The sequence below is a fragment of the Mchenga conophoros genome, linkage group LG3 (assembly GCF_057382185.1).
Source record: "Mchenga conophoros isolate Kocher_MC1m ecotype Shallow Benthic linkage group LG3, M_conophoros_male_GT1.1, whole genome shotgun sequence".
Taxonomy (NCBI): Eukaryota; Metazoa; Chordata; class Actinopteri; order Cichliformes; family Cichlidae; genus Mchenga; species Mchenga conophoros.
Window position 1 is genome coordinate 24,864,015 of NC_140528.1, and position 13,111 is coordinate 24,877,125.

Consider the following 13,111-nt stretch of genomic DNA (forward strand, 5'->3'; position numbering starts at 1 on the left):
TCATGAAGGAGTCCCCGGTGACAAGGAACATGGACAAAATTGTTCAAAATACATTATTCAAATTCCAAAATACTTTTGTGATGTCAGATTTAAATCACAAAACTTAAATCTTACATAAAACATTTTGTAATTATAAGGATAATTACAAAATGTACATTCGATAATATCTAAAACAGCTGTGTTTTGTTTTAACTTTAACATATCATAATTTTTTCAAATTCAAATTTTTATTTGTCACGTACACAGTCATACACAGTACGATATGTAGTGAAATGCTTGGACAACTGCTCGTGACCTAAAGAAAACAAAAAAGGAAAAGGCTATGAATAAGATAGGAAATAAATATGAAAAATTAAAAAGGGTAAATTTAACTAGGAAGGAATAAAATATAAATTAAGGTTAAAAATGAAATAACTGTACAACACACTGGGAAAGAATAAGATAAAATATATAAATTAAATTGAAAATAAAATAACTGTACAACAAAATACACAATATAGAACTATATAAGAATGTATGAACAAAATACACAAGAAGTATAAATAAATATATACACAATAACAGCAGCAGTGATTTAAGTGATGAAGTGAAAACAATGTCCAGAAAGTCCAGTGTGTGTGTAAGAACTATATGTGTGGGTCAGTACTGTGTGGTGGTGTGATTGAGAGACCGTATCGCCTGCGGGAAGAAGCTCCTCCTCAGTCTCTCTGTGTTGGTCTTCAGGGAGCGGAATCGCTTTCCTGACCTCAACAGAGAGAACAGTCTGTTGTTGGGATGGCTGAGGTCCTTCACGATCTTCCTGGCCTTGGTCCAGCACCGCCTGCTGTAGATTGAGTGCAGGTCAGGCAGCTCGGAGCGGATGGTGCGCTCAGCTGACCGCACAACCCTCTGTAGAGCTCGTCTGTCCTGCATGGTGCTGTTCCCGAACCAGGTTAAGATGTTTCCCGTCAGGATGCTCTCTATGGTGCACGAGTAGAAGTTCCTGAGCACCTTGGAGGGCAGTTGGAAGTCTCTCAAGCGTCTGAGGTGGTAGAGACGCTGTCGGGCCTTTTTCACCACGGTGTTGATGTGACAGGACCATGACAGGTCCTGCGTGATGTGAACTCCGAGGTATTTGAAGCTGTCCACTCTCTCCACTGGGCACTCGTTGATGACGGGGGTCTGGTAGTTCCTCTCCTGCTTAGTGCTGAAGTCCACTAGCAGCTCCTTTGTCTTACTGACGTTTAGAAGGAGGTTGTTCCTCTGGCACCAGTTCTCCAGATTCCTAATCTCCTTCAGGTAGGCCGTCTCGTTGTTATCAGAGATCAGGCCCACCACGACGGTGTCGTCAGCAAACTTGATGATGGTGGTGGAGCTGGTAGTGGCCACGCAGTCATATGTGTACAGAGAGTACAGCAGGGGGCTCAGAACACACCCCTGGGGGGCTCCAGTGCTGAGAGTGGTGGAGGCTGAGACATGTCCGCCCATCCTTACTGCCTGTGGTCTGCCAGTTAGGAAGTTGGAGATCCACTGACACATAGATGAGCTGAGTCCCAGATGCTCCAGCTTGGTGGTGAGTGTGGAGGGAATTATGGTGTTAAATGCAGAGCTGTAGTCTATGAAGAGCATTTTAACATAATTCCCCCTTCTAGTGTCCAAGTGAGTGATATATATATATATATATATATATATATATATATATATATATACACATATACATATATACATATATACATACATACACACACACACACACACACACATATATATATACACACACACATATATATATACACACACATATATATATATATATACACATATATGTATATACATACACATACATATACACACACACACACACACACACACACACACACACACATAAATAAAAGGGGTTAAAAATACTAAAAGGATCAATATCTGTGGTGCCTACTGATACAGAAAAAAATTAAAACAAAAAAACAAAACCATCGACAGCCGCAACAGTCAGTCTGTCGACTTACGCCAGTTTAAAACAAATTAAAACACACTGAAGTGTCAGGTCCTTTGCCCGCAGCCAGAATTCCACCTGGCAAAGCAGCAGCTCGGTACTCTGTAAATAAAAGGCAGGAGATCACTTAGCTGGACAGTAAAACACAGGAATATTCCCCAACTGAATTGGTTTTGTTACCTGTCCACAAGTTCGTGTCACACCCTAATAAATGTGGGTCAGTGGCGATGAAGTCCACTATACCGTTCTCACGGGAGCAATGTTTCCCACCTACAAGGGTGCAAATAACTGTAAACCTCTGCCAACAGCCAGAGCTCAAGTGGTACATTTTTGTGTAACCTACCGTTCTAACAGAAGTTTAGGGGAAGACCCGTATCAGACTTTCATAGTTAAGAAACACCAACTTGCCCAACTCGGACCAAGCACTCGCAGTTTCAGGTTTGCAGAGGAATACCCAATTGCCCACACCTGCGCTTATGAAAGGAGCAAAGACCAGCTCCGCCCACCAGGGGCGGTCCCGAGTCTCCAGGTCTCACCTGTCACATAAAGATGAACCAAACTGTTCACAGTTTTATCTAACTCTGTTTTAATAAAGGCTGTGACCCCTGTTATAGAGTCTGACAGCTGCAGGGATTATATACAAATATTCAACTATCCCAGAATTAAACCAGGTCTAAATAAAAAGGAGTGAGTATCACTACAAAGGTTAACTCAGTGGTCCTAATGCTACAGTTTGATATCAGCAAACACCGAGCGCATACATTGATGTGACACCACAGCCATGCTATCATGCAAACACTGATAACAGCATAAATCGAATTAAATCGGGACTTGATGAGAGCTTCTGAGTATCACTAGAAATATTATAAACAGTCGTCTGTACCACAGTTTGCTTTCAGTAAACACCGACAGCATTCACTGTTAGCATAGCACATCCATGTTAGCAGTGTATAACTGGATGGTTTAGCATATATTAGCACAGGTATCAATAAAGGACTACCGTATTAAATACTTTTACTAACCTCAAGCAGACAGACAGGCGCTCTGCAGGTGGGATTGAGCGCCTGTAGTTGGTGTCTAGGCGGGCGATGCTGGGACCGACGAGGGAAAGCAGGTCCTCAAACTGGCTCCTGGAGCAAATGGTGAAACTCACCAAACTGCTCACGCCTCTGGAGGACCTGATGGACCCAGGTACGGCGAGGACATCTTTTACGCCGCTGCTCTGCTCTCCACAGTAAATAGAGAAGGGAGACTCTGTCTTCAAGCGCTAGCTCGACAGCTGCCATCTTGCAAAGATACCAGTCTGCACAACTTCCTCCCACATTCCTCCCACATTTCCGGTTCACGCGCGTCAAAATATGATATTTTGATGCGCGATGGATTTTTCTTGGACACGCGTTGAGACGCGAATGTACACGCGTCAAATTAGGGGCGTTTTGGGCGTTTTGTTCGCGTCCATCGCGTTCGGTGTGAACACACCGTAAGCACGGGGAGCGTGCTTGACGCCCTTGACGTCACCGCGAAAAAGTAAAACATTAATAACTGGAAAACCGTAGCAGCACAAATGTTAATTTTAACGGCACAAACAAGCACTAACCAAGCAGAGCATTTTGTGGCATGTTTTGGCCTATTTTTGGCCGTTGTCGTTTTGCTTGGGGGGGGCTCTTCAACTCTCAATGACCTATTAAATAAAAGTGCAATATCTTTGACACCGTAGCAAACAAACGGAGCATTAACCACCCAGTATACTTGATTTTATTTTTGGGGGCAAGTGGGGGTCACCTTCAGAGGTCTCTTTGAGACTTGATGCGCGAAAATATGCAAACTACGCAGCTAGCGGTTCTCTTCAGTGAAACAGACTAGTATGGACTCGTCGACAATCACTGCACATGTATCCCAATTCTTGTTCGGGCTAACGTTCTCCTAACTTGATAGTGCAATAAAACAAATAAAATAAGTGTGCTATTCGGAGTTCGAATGAAATTTTAAACGCAGATGGGACAATATTCAGATGTGCAGTAACGTCGAATATGCAAATGAATGTTTCCAATGCTAGCAACATGCTACAACCTACAGAACACATACTGCCCACATATTTACCGGAAAAATATACGCCATATATTATCACAAAGTACTAGTTAAATTATATTCTATTAAAAATAGGAAGAAATTACCTTAACTCCAACGGATGAATCGTGATTAATCCCTCTTTCCAGACACGTGGCCAAAGCACACTGTGGTGTAGATGAAGAAGGTCAATGCGTATGCGCGAAGATATTTTTTTTTCCATTCTCTGCGCATGCTCAGAAAGGATGTGGAAAGGGCTCTTTGGATTTAATTAAGTGTGTTCAATAAATTGGAAATATCAATATTATTTAACATTAAAACGGTATAGAATTAATTAAATCAAATTTAAAAATATTAATTACACCCATAAGATTAACAATTTTAAGTATATTGAACATAAAACTAAGAATTAATTTTTAAAAAGCCCATGTTTCATTTCTTAGAGTGAACCCACTTAGTCAGACGGAAACAACTCATATGGCTCCTACACCACCACCACCATCAACTTTGCTAAATTGCTAATGAAAAACATTGATCAGGCAGCTGTGATTGAGCAGCAGTGTAAATCCAACTATTTTCACGGTTGTTGTGGTCGTGATAATTTTGTGATGCCACATCGAAAAGGCTCGGATGAGCTTTCCAAAGTTCTACAAGTTGTGCCTCCATCGCTTGTGTCCAGATCACACGCTGCACTACCGTGCTGCACCGTCTTTTTCACCGACGTTTACGTGTTTGCGCGTGAGCAGTGTGAGCGGCTGTGGTGACACCCTCACGAGCGATTGATGATCGGGAGCTGGTCGTGAGGTGTTAATCGCTTCTCGTTACCCCACGCATAGCTGGACTGGCCATCGGGCATACCGGGCATTTGCCCGGTGGGCCGCTGGCGATTTTTTGTTTTTATGGGCCGATCGATTTTTTTTTTTTTTTGGAAGGGTATAAATAATGAAAGGTGTTGGATTGGCCAATTGGTCATGATCGACTCTGGGCTGGACCAATTACAGCCGAGGAGGTCGGATGCACCCGCCCCCTTGTTTAGCAACGAACTAAAGAAAATGGAGAACAAAAAAAGGAAAGGAGGTGCAGAAAAAATTAGGGCCAAAAAGAAACAAGCCCTTCAGGCACACGCTGCCAAATGTGTAAAAATAACTGAATTGTTTGGCGGTAGCTATGGCATAGCTTCCACAGATTTAGCATCATCAGCAAGTGGTGGAGGCCAGCAGGTGGATAAGGGAAAGGGGAGGCAAGAGGAGGAGAGACCCGAGGCGGCCGCCGGTCATAGTGGCAGAGGAACTGAACTTCAGGTAAGAAGTTATGACCTGCTGTCTATCTGTGTCAGATATAAACCGGCTTCCTGAAACAGGGCCCTGGGCCCTGTTTCAGGAAGCCGGTTTAGTGGAAAAACTGAGTAAGTATACCCTGAGTTAACGAAAACTCTGGGTTTTCGGTTTCACAAAGCGAGTTCAGCTGCAGCCTGAGTGAGTCACTATGACGACACACTCCGTGAGGCTAACCTGCCCCCTAGCAGGTTTACTTCAACTAACCCTGACGTTCTCCGCCCCTTTGTCGGAAACCTGACAGTAGGAAGTGTCGGACATGGCGTGCCCCTTCCTTGAAGAGCCAGTAGATCGTGAAGCCCAAATTCTCCGCAGAGCTCTCCGCCGGGAGAGAGTGATTAGAGCGCGTTTGGACATTTTATCATTTCCTGATGATTTTCTGTGCGAACGTTACCGTTTCTCAGCACAATCTATAAGTTATTTGAATAACATCCTCAGGCCATATATTACGCATGTGACACATCGCGGACATGCTCTCAGTTCATTGCATATTATTTGTATTGCACTTCGGTTTTTTGCAAACGGGAGCTTTCTGTATAATATTGGTGACGCTGAGCACGTTTCCAAGGCTACCGTCTGTCGGGCAGTCAGGAATGTTACAGTTGCACTGAAACGTCTCCTGCACTCGTTTGTGGTGTTCCCCGGTCATAGACCCACAAGATTTATCAAAGAGGGATGCCACAAAATTGCAGGTAGCAGGATGAACAAAACTTAATTCATGATGTGGTGATATTTGAACTACTACTTAAATTTTACATTTATTCTCACGGTTCCCAGGCGTGATTGGCTGTACAGATGGCACTCACATTCCAATCATTGCTCCTTCAGTAAATGAAGGAGACTATGTGAACAGGAAGTCTTTCCACAGCATTAATGTACAGGTACATAGTTCCCTGTAGCATGTCAAACTAACAAATTATTTCATTATAGTAATGGATGCTAATTTGTGTTCTCTGCACTGTGAAGATCATATATGATGCTGCCAACATTATCACAAATGTGGAAGCCAAGTGGCCAGGCTCTGTCCATGACTCACAAATATTCCGTGAATGTACACTGAGCACAAAATTTGGACATGGTGAGTTGAGAATACTTTAAAATATATAAAGACCAATTGCTTCAGAAGTGTATCCTTCTGTCTTAGGAGAGTTCACTGGCTACTTGCTTGGTGATAGGGGGTATCCATGTTTACCCTATTTGCTTACCCCTTACCCTGACCCTGAACCGGGCCCACAGCAGCGATATAATCTGGCTAATTGCAGGACAAGAGCCAGAATTAAAATGACTATCGGAATGCTTAAGGCCCGGTTCCAGTGCCTGCAAAGACTCAGGGTCACCCCAGAAAGGGCATGTGACATTATTGTGGCATGTGTGATTCTTCACAACATTGCCACAATTAGAGGAGAACACTGTCCTTCTGAACCAAACATCAGCAGTGATCCAAACCATGAACATCCTGACCCTCCCACGGACATACAAGATGGAAGCGCAGTCAGAGACACCATATGTCACAATCATTTCTTTTGACCCATCACCTCAACATGTTGAAAGAGGAATAAACAGATTTTTTGTTCAACTGGCTTTATTGGTCGCCTGTATTTCCTGTACACAAAGTATTAAAAGATGTAAACCTCATAAAGTGTCTCTGTTGCTTCTTCCTCTGTAACAGCTGTCAATGTTTCTTCATTATTTTCCTGTAGTAAAGAAATAGACAACATTGCTGTTCTACTGTAAACTCATATAATCTGTGGAGTATTACTCACAACTGCATGTTGGTCTGGCTCAACAGGAGGCTGCACCAGATGCAGTACACCACCACCATCAACTGATAGAATATGAGGTTTATACAGGTCACTTATAACTTACAAGGGACCAAATGGCAATTAACAAACATACCAATCACCTTACACTTCATTGTCATTATGCTCTCAAAGACAACCAAGACTGAGGGAAGGCAAAATCAGTAGGAAAATAACTTCACTACAAAATAATCCATTATGGTAAAGAGTTTATCAAATGAATGAGTAGCACTGCAAAGGTGACTGTGAAGAAAGGATGTATGCACATCATGTATTATTTTGAATTTACCCCCTATGTAGGCACTTGTGTCTTGCGGGGTTATTGACTCAGAGGATGTCCCCGCAGAGATGCCTTCGGCCACAGGGCGCCCACTGTTTTGGCTGAGGGCCAACTGCTCAGCCTCTGTGAGTGGTGGTGGTGGAGGACCCCCACCTGTTTTTCGGGCCTCCGCTTTTTTTCTGTTGGCTATAACGGGTCACATTTGAGCATACAGAGTAAGCAAATATGTACTTGTAATGTGCTCAGATAATTTCAATAAGTGCTTACAGAAAGAAAATTAATGTAGCCTCTAACTGCAATTGATTTACATCGGACAAACAGACCAAGCACTATGGCTCATAATACAATTACACCTTACCTGTTTGGACTATATTTTTATATTTCATTTTTACTTGCTGCCAGGAACGTTTGGGGCCTGTTGGGTTGCACCTGCGCTCACATCACATCACAAAATAAAATGTATAAAATAACAAATAAAATAACATATGATAAAATAACGTGTTAAATGGGTGGAAATCCAAAGATCAATGTTTATATTAACACTCACGCATTGACTCTGTCGGCTATGTTTTGCCATGCATGCTCCCTTTCTTTTGCAGCTGTGGCTGTGTTACTTTTTTTCTGCAAAATTTGCATGTTATCGGCATATGCTGCCATCAGAATTTCGGCCTCAAGCGCTGTGAAATACATTGACCGCGCCTTCTTTCCCTCCGTCTCCATGGTGACTCGCTTAATCTGTGCTCCGCTTATCAGGGCTTTATGTATCCTCGTCCGCGCGCTTCACTTGGGGTTAAAGCAACTCCGCGTTGATTGAACTACTTGTTATCAGCCTTTCTGAAACCGAATATTCCGAGTTGGACAGTTCGGGGTTACTCAACCCTGAGTATCGTTTTTCACTCTGAGTTTTCTAAACCGGCTTCCTGAAATAGGGCCCTGGGCCCTATTTCAAGAAGCCGGTTTAGTGCAAACTCTGAGTAAGTATACCCTGAGTTAACGAAAACTCTGGGTTTTTGGTTTCACAAAGCGAGTTCAGATGAATTCTGACTGAGTTACTATGACGACACACTCCGTGAAGCTAACCTGCTCCCCGGCAGGATTACTGCAACTAACCCTGACTGTCCCCGCCTCTTTGTCGGAAACCTGACTGTAGGAAGTGTCAGACATGGCGTGCCCCTTCCTTGAAGAGCCAGTAGATGTTGAAGCCCAAATTCTCCGCAGAGCTCTCCGCCGGGAGAGAGTGGTTAGAGCGCGTTTGGACATTTTATCATTTCCTGATGATTTTCTGTGTGAACGTCACCGTTTTTCAGCACAATCTATAATTCATTTGAATAACATCCTCAGGCCTAATATTGCTCATAGGACACATCGTGGACAAGGCTGGACTGGGACAAAAAATCGGCCCGGGCATTTTGACTAGAGACCGGCCCACCAGGATAAATGTGACGTCATTCAGGGGTAAAACCGCAAAGGATTCTGGGAACTTGTGGCAAGAGGTACTAGCGCACGCAGACTTTCAATTGAACTCAGTTACACAGCGATAAAAAGAAACCCAAAAAATGTCAAGAAGCTGTTGTATTATTAACTGCAATAGCCGGTCGCATGACAGCCACGGGAAGCCGACGGGTAAAGAGATCGTTTTTTTTAATCGGATTACGTCGTTGAAGAGAAATTTTTTAAGCCATGTTTCCGAAGTAAGAGCCGACGGATGGTCTGGATATACCAAATATAACGTCTCAGAACACTCCAGCTCACAGGTTAGTCTGCTCCAACCATTCCCACAAAGGTCAGAGTTTTGTAGTAGTTAATACGTCCTTTTTCTTAACATAATTGGTGATATAGGTTACAAGCAAGTCTGGCGCTGAACAGAAATTGTCGCTCCTTTGTTTATTGTGCATAAATAGTGAATTGTCCTGACACAATATTGCGTTTCACTTCTGTTATTACCATGGTACACTGACAAAAACATATACTTTTATTCACAGGATAAAACAGTTGTTTTGTATCACTAATTGTCCAGTACGATTACAGCATACAGTATTATTGTCACTGCTACATTTCTGTAATGAACCAGAAATTATTTCCACCACTAATTAATTACCGTTGAGCTCAAAGGTTATATTAATAAACGGTTAACGAATGTGTATTTATGACGACGATTTGTGAGACTGGTAAACTTACCTTTGTTCGTACGATGGTCTTTCGTTCTACACGGTGCATTTCAAGGTCCTGTACCCATCCGTCGGTAAACTGTACCTGGGCTTGTTGCAGTGACCTGAAGTTACTAAACTTCATGAGTGTATGCACTCACTCCAAGAACCATGTAATTATAAATCTGAGCGTGGTGAAAGTTGGGCAGCACGCTAACGTCTTTTGTCCCTCTGTGTGCTCGTAAGGGTCTGACCCTTTCACTCCTTTGATTTTTTTCCTCGTATCTTTTCTTTGACTTTTCATCAAGTCTGTCTTTGTACGGACCGGCATTGTTCTCCTTTTGTTTTGTACATTACTTTTTTTGTGCGGCAAAGAAAAAACAAGAAGGTATTGGAACCGGAGAATGAACGTTTTGCGGTGCTGCAAATGCTTGCATTTGATGCGGTACATGGATTGTTTTGCCACGAGTTCCCGGCATGCAATGCGCGAAAATCACGTGATTGCTAAACAAGGGGGAGGGTGCATCCGGCCTCCTCGGCTGTAATTGGTCCAGCCCAGAGTCGATCATGACCAACTGGCCAATCCAACACCTTTCATTATATATACCCTTCCTAAAAAAAATAAATAAAATCCATCGGCCCATAAAAACAAAAAGTCACCAGCGGCCCACCGGGCAAATGCCCGGTATGCCCGATGGGCATACCGGGCTATGATCGCGGACATTCTCTCAGTTCTGTACATATTATTTGTATTGCACTTCGGTTTTTTGCGAACGGGAGCTTTCTGTATAATATTGATGACGCTGAGCACGTTTCCAAGGCTACCGTCTGTCGGGCAGTCAGGAATGTTACAGTTGCACTGAAACGTCTCCTGTACTCGTTTGTGGTGTTCCCCGGTCATAGACCCACAAGATTTATCAAAGAGGGATTCCACAAAATTGCAGGTATCAGGATGAACAAAACTTAATTCATGGTGTGGTGATACTTGAACTACTACTTAAATTTTACATTTATTTTCAGGGTTCCCAGGCGTGATTGGCTGTATAGATGGGACTCACATTCCAATCATTGCTCCTTCAGTAAATGAAGGAGACTATGTGAACAGGAAGTCTTTCCACAGCATTAATGTACAGGTACATAGTTCCCTGTAGCATTTCAAACTAACAAATCATTTCATTATAGTAATGGATGCTAATTTGTGTTCTCTGCACTGTGAAGATCATATGTGATGCTGCCAACATTATCACAAATGTGGAAGCCAAGTGGCCAGGCTCTGTGAGTGGTGGTGGTGGAGGACCCCCACCTGTTTTTCGGGCCTCCGCTCTTTTTCTAGTGGCTATAACGGGGCAATCGTGGCTCAAGAGTTGGGAGTTCGCCTTGTAATCGGAAGGTTGCCGGTTCGAGCCCCGGCTCGGACAGTCTCGGTCGTTGTGTCCTTGGGCAAGACATTTCACCCGTTGCCTACTGGTGGTGGTCAGAGGGCCCGGTGGCGCCAGTGTCCGGCAGCCTCGCCTCTGTCAGTGCGCCCCAGGGCGGCTGTGGCTACAATGTAGCTTGCCATCACCAGTGTGTGAATGTGTGTGTGAATGGGTGGATGACTGGATATGTAAAGCGCTTTGGGGTCCTTAGGGACTAGAAAAGCGCTATATAAATACAGGCCATTTACCATTTACATTTGAGCATACAGAGTAAGCAAATATGTACTTGTAATGTGCTCAGATAATTTCAATAAGTGCTTACAGAAAGAAAATTAATGTAGCCTCTAACTGCAATTGATTTACATCGGACAAACAGACCAAGCACTATGGCTCATAATACAATTACACCTCACCTGTTTGGACTATATTTTACATTTCATTTTTACTTGCTGCCAGGAACGTTTGGGGCCTGTTGGGTTGCACCTGCGCTCACATCACATCACAAAATAAAATGTATAAAATAACAAATAAAATAACATATGATAAAATAACGTGTTAAATGGGTGGAAATCCCTAGATCAATGTTTAAATTAACACTCACGCATTGACTCTGTCGGCTATGTTTTGCCATGCATGCTCCCTTCCTTTGGCACCTGAGGCTGTGTTACTTTTTTTCTGCAAAATTTGCATGTTATCGGCATATGCTGCCATCAGAATTTCGGCCTCAAGCGCTGTAAAATACATTGACCGCGCCTTCTTTCCCTCCGTCTCCATGGTGACTCGCTTAATCTGTGCTCCGCTTATCAGGGCTTTATGTATCCTCATGCGCGCGCTTAACTTGGGGTTAAAGCAACTCCGCGTTGATTGAACTACTTGTTATCAGCCTTTCTGAAACCGAATATTCCGAGTTGGACAGTTCGGGGTTACTCAACCCTGAGTATCGTTTTTCACTCTGAGTTTTCTAAACCGGCTTCCTGAAATAGGGCCCAGCAGTTCAAAAAAGTGCCCCTCCGACAGCCAAACCCATCTGTTCTCTGATTGGATTGTTTAATTTGTGATTGACATGACATTGACCAATCAGCTTAAAGGAAGAAAAATAGGTTCAAATCTTTTTTACACACACACAAATCTTTTTTACACACACAAATCTTTTTTACACACACAAACCTTTTTTACGCACGCACAAATCTTTTTTACACATACAAACCTTTTTTACGCACGCACAAATCTTTTTTACACATACAAATCTTTTTTACACACGCACAAATCTTTTTTTACACATACAAATCTTTTTTACACACACACAAATCTTTTTTACGCACGCACAAATCTTTTTTACACATACAAATCTTTTTTACAAGTACAAAACCGATTTACAAGTACAAAATATTTATGACCACATTTTGAGCCCATAAACATGTAACAGTATCCCATATTCATAGAAATATTATTGATATTATAACAAAAGCTGTCACCAACACAATTGTCCCAAGTGCTTTTTTTAAACAGGATTTTCAACCAGAGGATTTCCCTATAGCTTAATTCTTTTTAATATTTTGTACAAAATAACAGAATAATTTCAGAAAAACACAAAATGACTGGTGTCAATATTATTTGCCCCACAAAAAAAGGTCGAATATAAAACAATATTGCAAATATTGCACAGTTGAAAAAAAAAGCACTACAGCTCAGTTGTTCCCGCCCTCCTTTGTCCTCCTGTTTCCCCTCCCTCTCCCCTCCAACGAGGAGTTTGATGGCGTGTGGGACAAAGGAGTTTTTAAGCCTGTTGGTTCTTGACTTTGAGAGAAGCAACCTGTCGCTGAATAGGCTCCTCTGATTATTTCCGAGCACGTGCAGAGGATGCCCAGCATTTTCCATAATGTCCATCAGTTTCTTTAATGTCCTTTTCTCTGCCACTGTCACCAAAGTGTCCAGCTTCATGCCGACCACAGAGCCAGCCTTCCTGATTCGTTTTTCCAGCCTGGATGAGTCCTTCTGTGCTGTGCTGCTCCTGAGGAAGTACAGTCTGCTTTGGCCTTTTTTATACAGGTGCTGCATGTTGCATGACCAAACAGACAGAGACAGTGGGATTAC

General features: G+C 42.8%; 1 long non-coding RNA gene across 1 annotated transcript; it reads left to right on the forward strand.

The window, feature by feature from the left end:
• The first annotated feature begins 5,730 nt into the window (after positions 1-5,730).
• Positions 5,731-6,604, forward strand: LOC146577806 (uncharacterized). The gene is made up of 3 exons (XR_014889585.1): positions 5,731-6,254; positions 6,340-6,451; positions 6,518-6,604. It is a non-coding gene; the product is annotated as an uncharacterized LOC146577806 (long non-coding RNA).
• The last annotated feature ends 6,507 nt before the right edge of the window (positions 6,605-13,111 follow it).